Source organism: Arachis duranensis, chromosome 3 (assembly GCF_000817695.3).
Source record: "Arachis duranensis cultivar V14167 chromosome 3, aradu.V14167.gnm2.J7QH, whole genome shotgun sequence".
NCBI classification, from domain to species: Eukaryota; Viridiplantae; Streptophyta; class Magnoliopsida; order Fabales; family Fabaceae; genus Arachis; species Arachis duranensis.
In genome coordinates, this window is record NC_029774.3 from 31,588,233 (window position 1) to 31,605,978 (window position 17,746).

Genomic DNA, 17,746 nt, shown 5'->3' on the forward strand with positions numbered 1-17,746 from the left:
AGAGAACGAGGAAAAAAAGAAAAAAAAAGAAGAGCGTAGCCGAGAGAGGAAAAAAGGAAACTTAAACCCCACCAAACTTCTGGCTTTGATTTATTGAAATCCGTAACTCCAATCAAAAATCTAATCCGGTAAGAGTATTCGTAACCTCCTCCCCTACACGTTGGTACCATTTTTTTATTAGTGGAAGTTGACAGTGACGTAACTCCTCTTTCTTTTGAATTTGGTCAACGGAAGTTTTAGGAGGCATAAACGATTCTGGACATTTTCTTCTTCAATAGCTCAGTCAAAAAGCTTCTCCAGAGCTTTGAATATTTTGATTCCGTACGAAGGTATGGTTTTGGTTTCTCGTAGTTAATGTTTAATGTCACGTGAAAATTTAGGCTAGAAGACCTTAAGATAGGAATGAAATGAATGAATAATTGATGGATTGTGTATATAGTATAAAATGTGAGGCTTAGCTGTTGTCAATAATTTGCTATTGAAGTTGGTTGGTTTTGAAAAAAGATTTAATATTGGTATTTGTTTGATTATGAAATAATTTGTTACTGGAAATGTTTTGAGTGACTGAGAGGTGTTTGGTTTGATAGTTGGGACCCTTTAAGGGTGGCAGAAATTTGAGTCTTAGAGGAGATATTGCCAAAATTTCTTTAAGAATTGGAGTTTTGATTTGAGGTAATATTTTAAAAGGAAAAGAGATTACTATGTGGCTTGTGTATTTGAGACTATTTGTTGACCCTCTGTCGCAAGATGTGACCGGGCACTTTAACTCCCCGGATTCCCCCATGGGCATGCATATATATGAATATTGAATATTATATTTGAGCTTGGAGTTCGACTCCATGGAATACTATATTATTGAGCTTGGAGTTTAACTCCATGGAATACTATACTATTGAGCTTGGAGTGTGACTCCATGGAATATTATATTGAGCTTGGAGTTTGACTCCATGGAATATTATTGAGCTTGGGGATGCGCGCACAGAGGGACTGTCCAATGGTTAACTACCAGGACTTGTTGGGTTGGCTGTATAACCGACAGATGAGACTCATCAGCCATAGGACAGGCATACATCATATGCATTTGTTTGCTTTGTTTGGGTGTGCATTGCTTTAGTTTGTTTAACTGTTAAATTCTACTTATCTGCTACTTGTTCTACTTGCTGTAAATGCTTCTCTATCTGTGTTTTCTTTGCTTGAATTGTATGTGTATGTTTTTTGGAAAATTCCTCTTGACGAAGGTGTGAGGAGAGAAGATTGTTCCACCAATGATTCGGAGGATTATAGGAGACAGAACGTGAATTATTAGGTTAAAGTTAGATTCAGAATTAGAATACCTTAGATAGCTTACCTAACTTTTGGTTTAGTTTATTTTCCTTAAGAATGATTCTGAGTGTCGAAGTTTTAGGAATGCCTCTGGCTTTCCCGAGACCTTTTATATTAACTATGCGGGCACCTTTACCATACTGAGAACCCCCGGTTCTCATCCCATACTATGTTGTTGTTTTTCAGATGCAGGTCAAGAGACACCTCGTTGAGCATTTGGGTATCCTCCTTACGAGCGAAGAACTGTCTTTTGGACTGTCATATTTTGTTTTAGGCTATGTATATATGTTTATAGAATCTCCGCAGGTCGAGTCTGGAGCTTGCTATCTGAGTTTTGGAACTCTGATAATGTATATATATGTGTTCAGTTATATTTTGATTTTACCTGTCCGTTTTACGAATACCCATGCGAGTGTGTCACGATTTTCTGTTTATCAATTTGTTTAGCTTGTTCTTCAAGGCTCCTAAATATGATTTCACCCAACTATATCTATGTAGATATCATTTTCTTTTAGAGGTCGTAATACCTTGCCACCTCTGCTTTACGACTTAAGCGTAAGGCCCTGTGTGGTAGGGTGTTACAAATTTAATAGAATATTTCATTAATTTCAATATTTTTATCACAATAGAGATTTAATTATAAAATATGAATGATATAAGGATCCAATTAAAAAAAATATAAAAACCTAATTAAAAATTCAGTAAAATTATAGAGATGTACAAAATAATTAAATCTTATTTTATTTTTGACAATTTTATTGTGGAAATGAAAGTATCCCTTGGTGCATTAGACAAACTTGATAGAGATAACAACAAAACAAGAATTAAATGAATAAGTAAAAAAAAAAAATTATATTACCACTTTGACAGATCAAAGCTTAACACAATAAAACTCAAAAAATACGTGTACAAATACGGAACACATATTTATTATGACCAATAAACAATACCCAGCCATTTCGGAGAAATTAAGGTAGAAACAAAATACATTGAAAGGGAAAAATAATAAACATGATGTTCCCTTATCATTGTCATCTAATAATCAATCCGGAATTCGAATGAAACATATTTTTGTATGATGGAAGCATTAAATGCATCTTCAGGAAGTGGAAGATTTGATCACCATGAAGAAAAAGGGATATTTGAATACTTTGGTTGGGTTTACCATCTGGGTGTTCATTCTATGGGCTCTGATTATCACCATCTCCGATTTTTATTTGTTAAGGGAAAATGTGTTGCCATGTACAAGCGTGATCCCCATGAAAATCCAGGCATTGTATGTTTTTTAAATTCTTTCTCTATTTTTTTATTAGCTTCTATGATCTTGTTCAAGATCATTCTACTTTCATTTTTTCTCTATTAAAATTTTGCATTAAATTTTCCATCAAATTCAATTATACAAAGACTCAACTATATAGAAAGAAATTTCAAGCCCTTTCATATTTGAAATGCTTATAATGTAACTTAAAATAAGGAGCCCTAACGTTTAAGATTGAAAAAAGAATACAATCTAACTTCACTTGAGCATGCAATTAATTTGGTCATTTGTAAAAAAAAAAAAAGTTTTAACAGATCTTTTACAAATATGTTCAATGTTTTGTTTATTTATTTGGATGCATATAAAAGAAATCGTTTTTAACTAGATACTTCATAAATAAGCATTCAATTGAATGTGAAACTTTATTTCCCATCTCTTCCCCCAACTTTAAGTAATCATGGAACTTCTTACTTATTATTCAAACATTGAACATTATAAAATGGCATATAGTTTAGTTTCGTTTTAGCCCTTAAATGGTTTTATTTTCAGAAATCATCATCACATTTCAAAGTGTAAATCTTAAAATATACTTTTATACAATTACAAATCACATTATGATCTTTAATGATTATTATTATTCCATATACAATGCTCAATAATACGATGATCATCATGTTATGTTTTCTGTTTATCTATATCTTTATATAAAGCAAATATATTGAAATTATCCAATCCCATTTTATTATAACTCCCTTTGTCAGTCCCATAAAGTTAAAAGTCTTACATTAGCTTTTTTGACAACCACCCACTCTTTTCTCTATCTCATAATTAGGAAAAAGAAATTAAAGTTGAAAAAAAAAAATTCGCTTTACACTATCTTTAGAGAATTGACACTAGTTTTTATTGTAAAACATAAAAACATTTTAGATAAAAAACTATCCGTAGTATATATTTTTTTTCTAACAAAAATAATTTTAAAATTTTGAGAAAACAAATATAATAAAGAAAATATAAAGTTTTAGTATAAAATTAGTTGAAAATGAAAATATATTAAAAATATAAAAATATTAAAGTGTGTATTGTCACACACTATAACTCTGGTATTTTTTATGAAAAAATTTGAAAATCAGTAATTTTTTCTTATATTGGTCAAGACTTTTAATTATTAGTCTAATATTTTTAGTTTAGCAACTCAATAATATAATTTTAGGCAATATTTTTAAATATTATTGACTAATTGCTAAATAAAAAAAAATAAATTGTGCTAGTATTATCCTTTTAATGTGATGTCCGAAACTTTCTGTTGTAACTATATTTCTATTCATGTCTTTTTCTTTCTCATTGTTTTTGTGGTTGTGGTGCAGAAACCTATAAGACTAGGGGTTGTAGGTCCCACACTAATGGTGGAGAATCTAGGGCAACGAAGGATTGCTAATATGGTGATCCACTAGCTAGTAAAATTTATGTTTTTCTTTTTTTTTTTAATGTGCTCAATTGAATTGATCATACAATGGATGTGATTATAGATTATATATTTCAATTTTAAGCTAAATATTTCTATTCCTTTGTGTTCAGGATCTTTACGTAATAAGGATTTCCAATCGCTTAGACGATTCCAAAAAAGGAGATGTAAGTTATAGTTTGAAGTTTTTTTTTTTTCTATTATTGTTGTTGATTTTGCTATTAGGGTTCATGAAGGTAGGAGAAGGGAATTTGGCACATTTTAGCTTTTGATCTTAAATATCTCAAAAAGAATATACGAAAACCTATTATAAATTTATTACAGCACGAACGAATCTAGAAGGCTAAATTAGATGTATAAGAAAACGAAGTCCAATATGATAAAACATTCACAAACATCCAACATACCAAAGTGCGAAAACATTCCAACGAAGTTGCAGAAAGAGAACATAGCATATGAAAATAAATTTACATCAAACAACACATGTCTTGTAATGACTATCATGCCCTTAGAATAAGGAAAATACTAAGCCTATCTTGTATATATATGCATCAATAAACGAGACAAAATAAGAGAATCCTTGATGAGATAAATATCATTTCTAGGCGTACCTTAAACTGAAATAATCTTCCAATTAAAAGGAGAGATTGTACATATAGCCATGCAGCAATATTTACATAAAATAAAGTCACTGTTGATTTTAGTAGATATAATGTTATATGCAGTTATGACAGAAAAAACTATACTAGAAGCACTATGCATGACCTAATTTCTTGTATCACAGGTGAAAGCTAATTAAAAGCAAAAACAATAATAGAAACAATAACAGAAAAACTACCTGAATTAAATAGCAACAAATCAAAATAAAATTGCTTGCTTATTAGTCTCTCTCTCAATCTTTTATTTTTTTGGTCACAGTCTCTCTCTCAATCTCTATCTCTCAATTTTTATCTTTAATTTTAGTTTCATTTTCTCTTCTAAATGTTACCTAAATGATCATTCTTAATAATATAGTCCTATTTTTAATATCATGCATGACAAAGTATTTACTCTACATTAAAGAGCTTATTAGTTTAAAATGTTACGTTTTCATGGATAAATTTTACATTTTTTATTGAACATAAATGAATTTTTATTTATTTATTAACATATATATTTCATTGAAGATCGCTTGTGCTACAGCGACAGAAGCTCAGAGATGGATGGAAGCATTTAATCATGCCAAGCAACAGGTATAATATATAATAGTTGGATAATGCTAGGTGTATATAAAAAAATAGTCACAAAATTTATTATTTGTATAAAATTTATGTTAAAATATATTTGATATCTTATTTTTAATGTGTACATAATATTTTTTATAATAGTTATAAAGTTACAATAATATAATTTGTAAGATTAATTGATAATTATTAAAAAAAAGTTACTAATTACAAAATCTTTGGTTTTTAAATACTGATTGTATGGAAGTTTATAATATTTAGCTTTACTTTATACTGATTGTCATCATCATAAGTGAAAAATATGGACTAGTTCTTTGAATTAATTTGAGTGTCATGGATACGTAGTTGTGAAAATCACTTAGTATTTGTTCTTTTTCAGGCTGAAAATGACTTGTCAAGCGGAGGCGATCCTAGAGAGAAACTAAATCAAGAGGAGTATGCATTTTATTTTTCCAATTATATACGCACTTTGTTAAATTTTTAACTTTTTAGAATATTAGATAAGAAAAAAATAAATTAGTCTTTAACATTTAACAAATTAGTCCTTTTTTAATTTTTTAGAAAGTAAAATAGTTAGGTTATAATAAAATTAGTAATTAAATCAGTTATTAGTATAAAATATATGTAAAAATATAAAATATATATTAAAAATAAATTAAATAATATATATTTATATATAAATACATGATGACTGATTTTAGTAGTTAAATTTAATACACAAATACTATTTTTTATTAACATATATATCTAGAATATTAAAAAATAAGAAGCTAGCTCATTTGTTTATTTATTTTAACAATAGGTGAATAACTGTATATGTTGTCTTTCCTTATTAGTACGCTTTTGATGATTTAATCCCAATCAGTTATTAGATAATGGATATGTTACTTTTGAATTCATCCTATTTTGATCAGAAGAGGTTATCATAAGTTGACATATCATTTTGTCTTTATATTTGTATAAGGCTCGATCTCGATCATCGCAATCGACATAGTGTGAAGCGATTTGGCTCTGGATTAAGAAAGCTTATAAGAATTGGACAAGGTAAAAAGAAAAAGAAAAGGCATTCCTTGATTTAATATATATAAAATATATAAAAGAAAATATTTTTTCCTATTTCTAACACTTCAACGTTCAACCCAACAAGTCTCCTTTAAAGTGAAAAGTAATAACTATTTTGATTAATCTTACATTTATTATCATCTATATATTTAAACTTTAGAATTTAAGATTAACTGATAGAATAATATTAGAGAATTAATTCTTTTATAAAACATTTGCTATTTTTTAAAAAAAATATTTTATTTATTTTAAATTTTAAATCCTAAATCATAAATTTTTAATCTTTTGCACCCTAAATTATAAACTCTAGATGCTAAAATTGACTAATCTATACTTTCTCTAATTGATATTAAATACACTAATAAAAGTAATGCTAAAAGAAATTAATTAATGTTCAAATATACACTTGTAAATGAGAATTTTCGGGCAATCTTTTTCTTTTTCTTTCTAAAAGCGATAGAAAATAGTATGCAAATCAAAATTTGTTTTTTTATACGGGGTGCGAAGAAAAGAATAAATTGGAATAATGGGTTTGAGAGACATGATGGATTAGTGTTATTAATTACATTTGCTTTTGTAAACAAGTAGGTTAAAAATTTGATTCAGGTGTATGATTACGTTATGTTTTCGTTATATATTAGAATTTGCGTAGTACTCAACCTGTTATCCCCGTCAAATTGTGAAAGTGAGTTTCTAAATAAATATCTATATATTACATTTTTACAAAGAATCATAAACGTAAGTTCTACTTTTCTATATTGCTATTTGCTAATATTGTTATACTATCTTTTTTAATTTATTTTATATGTCTTTGTTAATACTATAGTTGACTTAATTTTTCCCTTTTTGATGCCAAAGGCCCAGAGATACTTTCACGACAATCATCAAGAACAAGAACAAGAAGTTTTAGTTTTGACGGATTTGATAAGGATCAAGATGTATTTGAAGAACATCAATGGAAGTGTGTTCGTACCATGTCCGGTACTATTTGTTTTATTAGGCAAATATATACCTTGCTTGTTTGAATTTCCTTAAGTGAGATAAGCTCCACCTTATTCTATGATATGGGTGAGTTGAAGTGATTTAGTTATTACTTTTCAATTGCAAAAATTTAATTTTTAAAATTTAAAAAAGTGTATTAATATAGTCTTTTATGTATTTTTTATTACTAAAACTCAACGCTGTTAGTAATGTAACTCAAATCTTACCACACTTAACATATTAAAATGATTTTGGAGGCATTTTGACGCTAAAATAAATATTAAACAACGTCGTTTGAGGGTTATGACAAGGAATTTGGTTATGACAAGATTATTCGAACCCTCAAATGACGTAGTTTAATATTTTCTTTAGCGTCAACGCGTACGACGTCGTTTTAATATGTTCATCATAGCAAGATTTGAGTTACGTCACTAACGACGTTGAGTTTTTGTGACGGAAAATACACGAGAGACTATATACTTTTTTTAAATTTAAAAGACTAAATTGTAGCAATTAAAAAATTAAGGACTAAATCAATGCAACTCGTCAATCACATGAATCAAAGTGGGATTTAATTCTCATTAAATTGATAAAAAAAATCTTTTTGCTCTTCTATTTTTTGGGTTACACTTCTTTCTTTTTGTTGGCCAGGACTGAACTTTCATTTATTTATTAATTAATTTTATTTCAGGCGTTAGAATTTTTGAGGACCTCACGAATTACAAGGTATGCATGTTTCTAAATTTTTGTGGTAAAAGACGGTATTGAAGCTATATATATATCTTAAAAATCCACTTGCTTTGAATTTAATTGTCCTAGCTATTCTGAAAAGATTTGTAAAAGGAATGATTCCAGGTTGTTTTAGAATTTTATCTCTTTTCTTAGAAATACAATGAAATTAATTATGCAAAAAATTATTTCATTTTAATTTTATCTCATTTTATGTTGAACATATCAATAAAGAGAATAGAGATTAACACAGTTATATATTTTTGATCAGTTTTTAAGTGTATTGAGATTTATATTTGGTCTTCACCATAAATTATAATAAAATTTTCACTATAATTAAATTAGTTGCAGTCTCTAATTCAACAAATTAAATAATTAATTCTAATATAATTCATCAAGAACTTCAGAGTTCAAACCATGCTCACAAACGTCTAAATTTCTAATACAACTTAAAAAACAGAGAATTGAAGTTTAGCAATTTTTTAAGTACTAAACTAACTTAAAAAAGGAGAACTACATGAATTAATCCAAAATTCACGCCTTTGAATGACACCGTTACAAAGAAATAGAATTAGGGAAAGTATAGAGAGCCAATGGTTTAAGCGTACAATGCATGCAATGAAGGTTTAGGAAGTATTAGAGATATAATCATTAGTGTTATATTGTTCTATCAAGTTACGCTTTTGGGATGAGTGGTTTCATGATATGATATTAGAGTTTGAGATCCGAAAGATCAGTGTTCGTGATTTTATGACATGAGATGTTTATTTATCCTGGTATCCAGATGGTTATTCTGGATAATATGAGTGATGTTCATTCTATTCATGGATCAAAGATTTAGCCTATTGTACATATTGTACACTTAGGCCATTGACTCCCTAACACTACTCATAGAATTATGATTTTTCTCAACTTATCTCGCTTTTTTTCACACTCTGTTTTTTCTATAATTTCTCACATAAATATTAAAGCAGTCTTTTGCTTTATAGAAAAAATATATATATGTTATATTTATTCTCTTTTTCTTGTTCAAATATTTGAATGATAATACGAAAATATTTGAAAAATAATAAAAATTAATTTAAATTAGTTCAAAGTTAACTTATTTACATTTATTAATTATTTTTTAAATAAATACATAATATTCATAACTCAATCAATTAGTTTATGATTGTCAATTATTATTAATTTTAGTTCTAAACTCAAAATATTGAACTCAATTTTGCTTGATTTATTATTTTTACCTTTGTGATTAGATAGTTCTTTCTCGTTATTTATTTTGTAGATTCATGACAATGTTAGTTTAATTATTTTGAACTTCTTTTATTTGCTATACATTATTGAAAAACAATTATAGGTAAATTTGTTTTCCTCGTCGGTTAAATTAATTGTCAACATATTAAGGTTGTTTTTTTTTTTCTTTTTAAAATATTACATTTTCTCATAGACATTGACATTACTAGTTTCCACAAATAGATATGATGTTATAATTTCGTATTATTAGTAAAAGACACTTCGAATGTATTATAATCATCTATTTGTAACACTGAGTGTATTAATTTATTATGATATTATAGGTAATTATATTCTTCTTTGGCATTCTTTTTATATTTTGTAGATTAATAAAAGTGTCTTAGCAAAATCGGTTGCTGTCATTGATACAAGTGCAGAAAATGTGTTAGAAGTGTTTCTAAGCATTGAACGAGAGAAAAGATATGAGTAAGTTAGTTACACGTAACATAACATACGGTACTTGAAGAATAATATTCTATGAGATCTAATCAATATAACTTTTTTTTTTTTTTGAAGGTATCCTAAGTATCTTACTCGGTAATTTATGCATGATGACAAACTATTTCATTTGAATTTCCAAATGCTTTATTTGAAACTTATAATTTTAATAATATGAATTAGTTAGTAAATTTTTATTGAATATATACTAATATTTGTAATTTATAGAGCTGATTTTATTTGATGGGATAAAATTTTGTTATTTTTTTAATAATATATATATATATATATATATTTTTTTTACAAAAGTTCTCAATCAAAGAAAATTAAACTAAGAGTTTGCACGATAATACATGTAATAATTACTAGAGAACATGAGAATCATCATATTATAGACCAAGATAATGTAAAAATTACAAATTCTAATAGAGCTATACATTTTCCATTTTAATTTTACCCAAACTTAATTTGGTGTTTTAAATTGTCTCCTTTCCCATTCAAAGTCTTATTAACCATCGAAAAAATAACTTATATGAGACTTTAGGTGGAATTCAAAGAGAGATTTTATCTTCTCTAGGCAATGGTTTCGTGGACAAGATGGCAATTACAGTAAGTATATTTATGAAAGTGAAAGTTGGTTGTGTAATTTTACATAGTATTGATATATAAAAATTTTTCACGTTTGATTATTTCAGCAATCTTGCAGTTGCCAGCTACTCATAAGAAAAAGCCTCCAAGATCAGGGTATCGGCGTACAAAAATTAATCGTAAGAGGATATCTTATTTCAATTAGTTTTTCTTTCTAAAAATTGTTTGTGTTCACTTGCTTTACATTTTTAACATCCTAAAATTTAAGTGATTTGAAAATAACCTATATCATCTTTATTAATCATCATCATTTTCTTCTGGGATCCAATTCTCCCACTCTCCTTTCCCCATGTTTTGAATGATTTCAGGCCCAATCAACTACTTTTGTTTCAACAACCAACAGACAACGATCGGATAAGGCTTTCAACTACCCTCTCATCGTACATCTTACCATTCATTCTCCATAAATACTCTATCTAATAATTCGTGCTCACTCCCTCTTGGTTCTCTCTTTGAGACTCGTACGTGTCTCTTACCACCTCCCTTGATTCTAAGTAGGGGTGGAAAAAGGTCAGACAGCCTGTCAGGGGCCTGTAGTCTGACCTGTGTTTGGCCTGATCAGGCCTGACCTATTATAAAATAGGTACAGGGCCCAGATTTTTTTAAAAATCTTAATACATTAATAGACCAGGTCTAGACTCACTAGTTAGCTTTATAGGTTTGTCAGACTTGTCTGGACCTGTTAAAATATAATTAAATATATAAATAATTATTTATTATTAATAAAATTATGAGATATTTTAAATTTATTATATTTTATTATAAATATTTGTGTATATTTTAAATATGTTAAATGTTTAAAATTTTTTATAAATATTAAATATATGACATATTACATATAACTATTTTTATTAAAAAATAATTTTTTAAATAATATTTTTGTTTTTGTAAAAAAAAATTATTAGGCCTTTTAATAGGTTTCAGGCCAGGCCAAGTTGAATAACAGGGCAGGCTTAGTACTTTATAAAGAGCCTATAACAAGCTGCAGACCAGGCTCAGGCCAATCAACCGTATGACAAGTCAGACCTGTTAAGAGTAAAGTCTGGTCTGGCCTGACCTATTTCCACCTCTAATTCTAAGTCACTCAATGCACATGACAACTCCCACTATTCTCCTCACCATTCCCCTTCTTATTCACTTCTTTTTTTTTGGGATCCAATTCTCTCTCTTGCACCCACCCTTCTCTCATTAATGTTGCAACTCACATTCCTTCCTATACCATGCACATGCAGAATATAGTTTTGCATTATACTATGTTTGTTTGAGAGGAAAATAGAAGGAAAGAAAATGGAAAGGAAAATAATTATTTTTCTTTGTTTGGTTGAGAAGGAAAATTAGAGAGGAAAAAAAATAGATGAAAAAATCACCAGTTTTTTTCCTCTCTAATATTGGAAAGAAAATGGAGAGAAAACTAATGTTTTTCTCTCTACTTCCAATACTACTCCTTTACTTTTTTAATATATTTTATAATATAGGGGTAAAATTATCTTTTTATAACATTTTTTTCATTTTTATTTTCCTTCCATCTAAACACATCTAAAGAAAATAAAAATCCACTCAATTTCTTTCCTTTCCTTTCTTTTTTTTCTTTCCTTTTTATTTTCTTTCTCTCTATTTTTTTCCTTCCAACCAAATATAGCTTGTGTTTTGGTAGTGAACATGAACCTATGGAGCTTTTTATTTTAGGTTTTTGAATGTGTTTCAAGTTTTCATGTACATTATATAGGTTTCTGAATCCTGCGCTTACCGATGAGAAAAAATAGAATTAAAGTTTTAAAATTCGAATAAAGGTAGATTTAAAAAAAATTATTAAAATTTTAATTTTTATTTTAAAAAATTTAAATATCATGTGTTTTCACCTTCTAAAAATATCAAAGAAATTGAAACTTTAAATCTCAAAAATATGATATTAAATCTTAATTTTTTAATCTCAATTCTAGTATTTACAAACAAACGTAGTTTTAATGTATAAAAAATTTAAAAAGGACAATTGATTTTTTTATTTGACTAATTTTCTTTCTTATTATTATTATTATTATTATTATTTTCTTTTTGTAGCATCTACATGGGAGATTAGAAATTTGAACACTCCTATGGGAGTAGATAGACAAAAATGTTTAGTCACCCATACATTAGAAATACACTCTGTATCTTGGTTTCATTGGAAGAACAACAACCAAAACTCCAAATTCGAGAGAAGTATTCCTTATGCTTTATTGTGCCAAGTAGCAGGTAAAGTAATTCAACTTATATTTATTTTTTATTTCTTAATTAAAAAAAAACTAAACTAAATACAGCTTAATATTTATATTTTTTTAAAATGGTAGGTCTGAAGGAATATATTGGAGCGAATCCATCAATCCAACAAAAAAATGCGACGAGTGCTCGTCATGCCAATATCGCAAAATCTCCTGTTTCTAGTGCTAAGTATGAAGATGATGAGGTGCAGGATGAGTTCTACGATGCAATTACTGCATATTCATCAGATGAAGAAACTTATGATCACCAGGTTTCTTTAAATTTCAATTTATTATGCCTGCTTACTTTAAATATTTGCATTTTAGAGTTTGATACCTTGCTTATTATGTTAGGAGCGCAAAGCCAAACCAAACAATGCTTCACCACACACAGCTTCAAATAAAATTTCAGGTAATTTTTTCATTGCCCTTTATTTATTGTGTTTTCTAATGGCAATAAAGGCCATAAGGCATTATAGTTTTTTTTTTCTTACACATTTCTATTTTTTTGATGTTTCAATCTTCCAGTCCATCAACTACTTTAAGCAAATGAAAAAGATGTCAAATTTGATGTGCAATTTCCACATAAATGAGACTTATATATGTTTATTCCATACAAATTTAGATTCTAAAATACTTGTTTATGTATTGTACTAGTTCCAGCTGCAGAGATAATGAGAGAATTGGATACTAGTTTAGATCCTATCCCACTTGATGTGAGTGGTGTTCATGGTTCTTTACGAAAAGGGAATGATGACAAGGACACTGAGTGTTGGACTTGTCCCAGTTGTGAAGGATTTAAGATTAGAGGAAAGAATTATTTAAAAGATAATACAAAGGTTAGTTCACTACATAACTACATAATTATGTGAAACTCGCCTTTATCTTAAGGCGTATTCCATGTTCAAGTTGCTGAAATTTTGTAGCATATATAAAGTGTCATTTTCGTTTTAAATATTTTGGATAAGAACTAATCTTGTTTTAAGTTTTTATTTTTTATTTAACTTGCGACTATAACATTTTAAAAATAATTTAATATATTCCAATGTTAATCTATCAAAAAATATTGATGAAGATAGTGGCATATATAGCTGATGAAAAGTGATGATAAATATTGAGTTACTTTTGAAATATTTGGAATACCAATATATATGACAAAATAAAATAACATTAGAGACACTATTAGTATTTACCTATTAATATTTGGAATAAAAATCATATGTTTTTTTAATTATTTAGAGATAGAAACGTGGATTTGTAATCTAGCTGTAAATGAGAAGAAATAAAAGTATTTATATATCTCTTTTTATATATACTGATTTATTAACTATCTAATCAGAATTAATGGTGTGGTGCTTCTATCTTCTTTAGTCTAGCCATTATTTTTGTTTCTCCAATAAAGAAACAATAGGGGATACATTTCTCAATTCAGCACAAGTGGCACTTAAAATGACCATCCTACATCCTATATTATTATAATATAAGAAGAGTTTTAAGTATACCAAAAATATTGATGTTTCAGTTATTTTAACCGTTGATCTGAATTATAAAAAATATATATAATATATATTAATTGAAATCAACGTTAAAATAACTAGAATACCAGTATTTTCGGTAGGTTTAAAATTTTTTCTATAATATATATAATTTATATGAAATTTGTCATGCAGATAGTTGGTGGGGATCCGCTTCTCAAGCTCATAGCTGTTGATTGGTTAAAAGTTGACAAAGCTATGGATAGAGTTGCATTGCACCCTAAATGCTTAGTTCAGGTTTTCTTCCCTTTTAAATCTCATGTATTTAATATCATACATCATACATATTATTCTAAAATAGAGGTGAAAGAACAATTCTTAATTTTGCTTGAGTATTTTGATTACAGATTTAAAAAAAAAACTTTAATTATCTCAAGCTTGTGATTTATATAAATCTTAGGAAATTTATAAAATTTTTCTCTCTTTGATATGTACGTTCATTCAATTCTTAATATGAAAGCTTTTAGAACTCGTCATTGCATTTATTACTGGCTTCCATGTTTATGAGATTGAATAAAAGTTTATATATAGAGAGAGTAGTTTAATAAATTTTTAATAAATTGTAATTGGTATGAAAGTACGATTTAAAGGCACAAAATTCATATAAGATGATTTATTGAATCTAAACTCCATTTAAGAGTACTCTTAAATCTTATTTCATACGAGCTATAATTTCGTGACAATATATTTGTTTAATTTGTTCCTTTTTCATGGGAACTATATTAATTGTCAAAACATATGTTTTGTTATATACTACATTTTTCATTCCAATGTATAATAATCCCATAGAGATTAGTTTAGTGTTTAGTGTTTATCGTTATAGCTTTTCTACAAACTTTTACAATAGAGTTCACTTCACTTGAAGTTTTTGTGTTGTGTTGTTGAGAATGTCATAGTATTTATATTTATGTATGTTGTTTTGCACATCTTTGAATAAAATGACAAACTAATAAAATAATCAAACTTCTCACAATCAAATAATAAAATATTTTGTAGTACATTATCATATTTTTATATTTTTATTTTGATTATATTATTTACAAAATTTTAGTTTCAATAATATAGCATGGCTAGTTTTTCTTACCGGGTTATTATCGAAACCTTTTATTTGAATACGTGAGATTGTTGATTCTTTTCACTATAAACCATCATCTTTTAATCCTTTTTTCTTGAATTGCAGTTAGAAGAAGGAAAAAAGCTTCCTTTTATTCTTGTATTCAATCTACAGGTATGGGTATAATATGACTGTTCTTTGCGAGAAAAATTACATGAATAAGTATTTGATTAATGAAGTTAATTCTTATGAAGAAGAGTTTTTATTTTGTGACGATCTCATGTCAGGTTCCAGCAAAACCAAACTACAGTTTGGTTCTATATTACGCATCTGATAGGCCAATAAAAGAAGATTCTCTATTGGCTAAGTTTGTGGATGGAAGTGATGCATTTCGTGATTCAAGATTCAAACTAATTCCAAGTATAGTTGAGGTATGTAATTTTTAATGAATGAATTAAAGCATTTATTTGATAAATAATGGTTTTCTTTTTATACAGGGATACTGGATGGTAAAGCGAGCTGTAGGAACAAAAGCTTGCTTGTTGGGCAAAGCTGTCACATGTAAATACCATCGACAAGATAATTTTTTAGAGGTAATTATTCAAACTTAAGAAAATTTATGTTCCTTCTAACATATATGGATATATACCAAGCTAATCATGTGGGGATCTTGTAGCATTTTCTAAAAAATGTTTGAAAGATAATAAAAAATTAACATAAAATATTTTAAGATTATTTTATTTTATATTTTTTTAATTATTTTCAAAATAATTAAATCATATTAAATATAATAAATATATAATTACAAATATTATAACACCAAAAATGTCAACAATTTAGCATCAATTGTGGATTTATATATGTTAACGGGTAGTAGTTTCAACTTTCAAGTCCTAATTCATATTAACAACTAGCCATTCATTATGAAGCAATTTTGATAGGAATTTTGTTTTTGCATGCAGATAGATTTGGATATTGGATCCTCTTCAGTAGCTAGGCGTGTGATTGGACTTGTCATGGGATATGTCACAAGCCTAGTGGTTGACCTTGCCATTTTGATAGAGGTTTCTTCCTTTAATACTTCTAATTATATTTAATGATAAATATTTCCATTTTCCCTTCGTTTAAATTAAACTAGCACCTTATTTTAAGTACTAATGGTAAAATTAACTTAAGTAAAAGCGTTATTTTAAAGGCTGTAAATTTCATATTTAGATTCACTATCATAATATATTTTGATTACGATAGAGTTAAATTTTAAGATAAAATTTTTTTTCTTCTTTAAACATTTGTCATAATAAAATTTATTTTCTCTTTGTGTCGGTAAGAGAAAAATAAAAAAAAAATATCCTGTAACGAATATTTTTGTATGTGTTTTCTCTTTTAATCTAATGTGTCTATATTAACGAATAAAATTAAATCACTAATAATTATAAATAATTATAATTATACCATATAAAAATTTATATTACAATAAAGTTCCAACACTAATGTGACAATTAGGATGTACAACTTGATACTCATCATTTCCATAATTGTAGGCAAAAGAGGAGGACGAATTACCAGAATACATTCTTGGAGCTGTTCGATTAAATCGCCTAAGCATTGATTCTGCTGTATCATGGGAATCTTGAGGCCTTTTGCCAAAATTAATAAACAATTTGATTCTAGCTAGTTAATTTTTTGGCTCAAATGCTTACAATTACATTGAAGAATCAAATTATAATGAAAGTATAGTCTTTTATTTTTTGTTCTCTTAATGCATATATCATTTTAGTTCCTTTTGCCACTTACTCATTTACCATTTATAGTTTCACTAGCTCTTTCTTTTGATTAAGTTTTCTGTTGTGTTTTTTATTTTTTATTTTTGTTTGTTTCAATGATTGAAATCCAATTAACATTTTTCATACAGAAACTTTATCAAAATATCGCTTGATAAATTGCTGAGACTATAAGAGATTAATAGTTCCATTCTAATTGAACACAAGTTATAATTATAATTGGTTGAATGATTTTTAAGGGCCAAATTTAAAACAAGACTTTAATGTAGAAAAACCAGTTAGTTTATCATATCAATATCTTTGAATGTGTACAACTCCTTGTTGTGAAATGATATTAAGTTGCAATCAATTGGAAATGACAACCTTGCATACCTATTACCTAGTCTATCTAGTTCAAATTTCATATTGGTTTAAGCTTTAAGAAATGAATTATAAAATTAGGAGAAGTTATGTTTATTGATTTCAAAACAGGATTCTACAGGAATAGAACCAACTTTCAAAGTAGAATAGAGTAATTTGTAAATGGAATCCACTAAGATTAAAATAAGGGTTAAGAGTATACGAAAATCGGATCGAATCGGATCTGATCGAAATTTCAATCCAATCAATACTAAACTCATTTCATAGGATATCCATATTTTTTATGTTCGGATCTGATTCGCATAATTACAAATAAAATCAGATCGGTATCAAACATAATTACAAAAGAAATATATATTAAA

General features: G+C 27.5%; 1 pseudogene; it reads left to right on the top strand.

Annotated features, from left to right (window-relative positions):
- LOC107478542 (protein ENHANCED DISEASE RESISTANCE 2-like) overlaps positions 1-16,915 on the top strand; it is a 22,590-nt pseudogene extending 5,675 nt beyond the window's left edge.
- Positions 16,916-17,746: the final 831 nt, after the last annotated feature.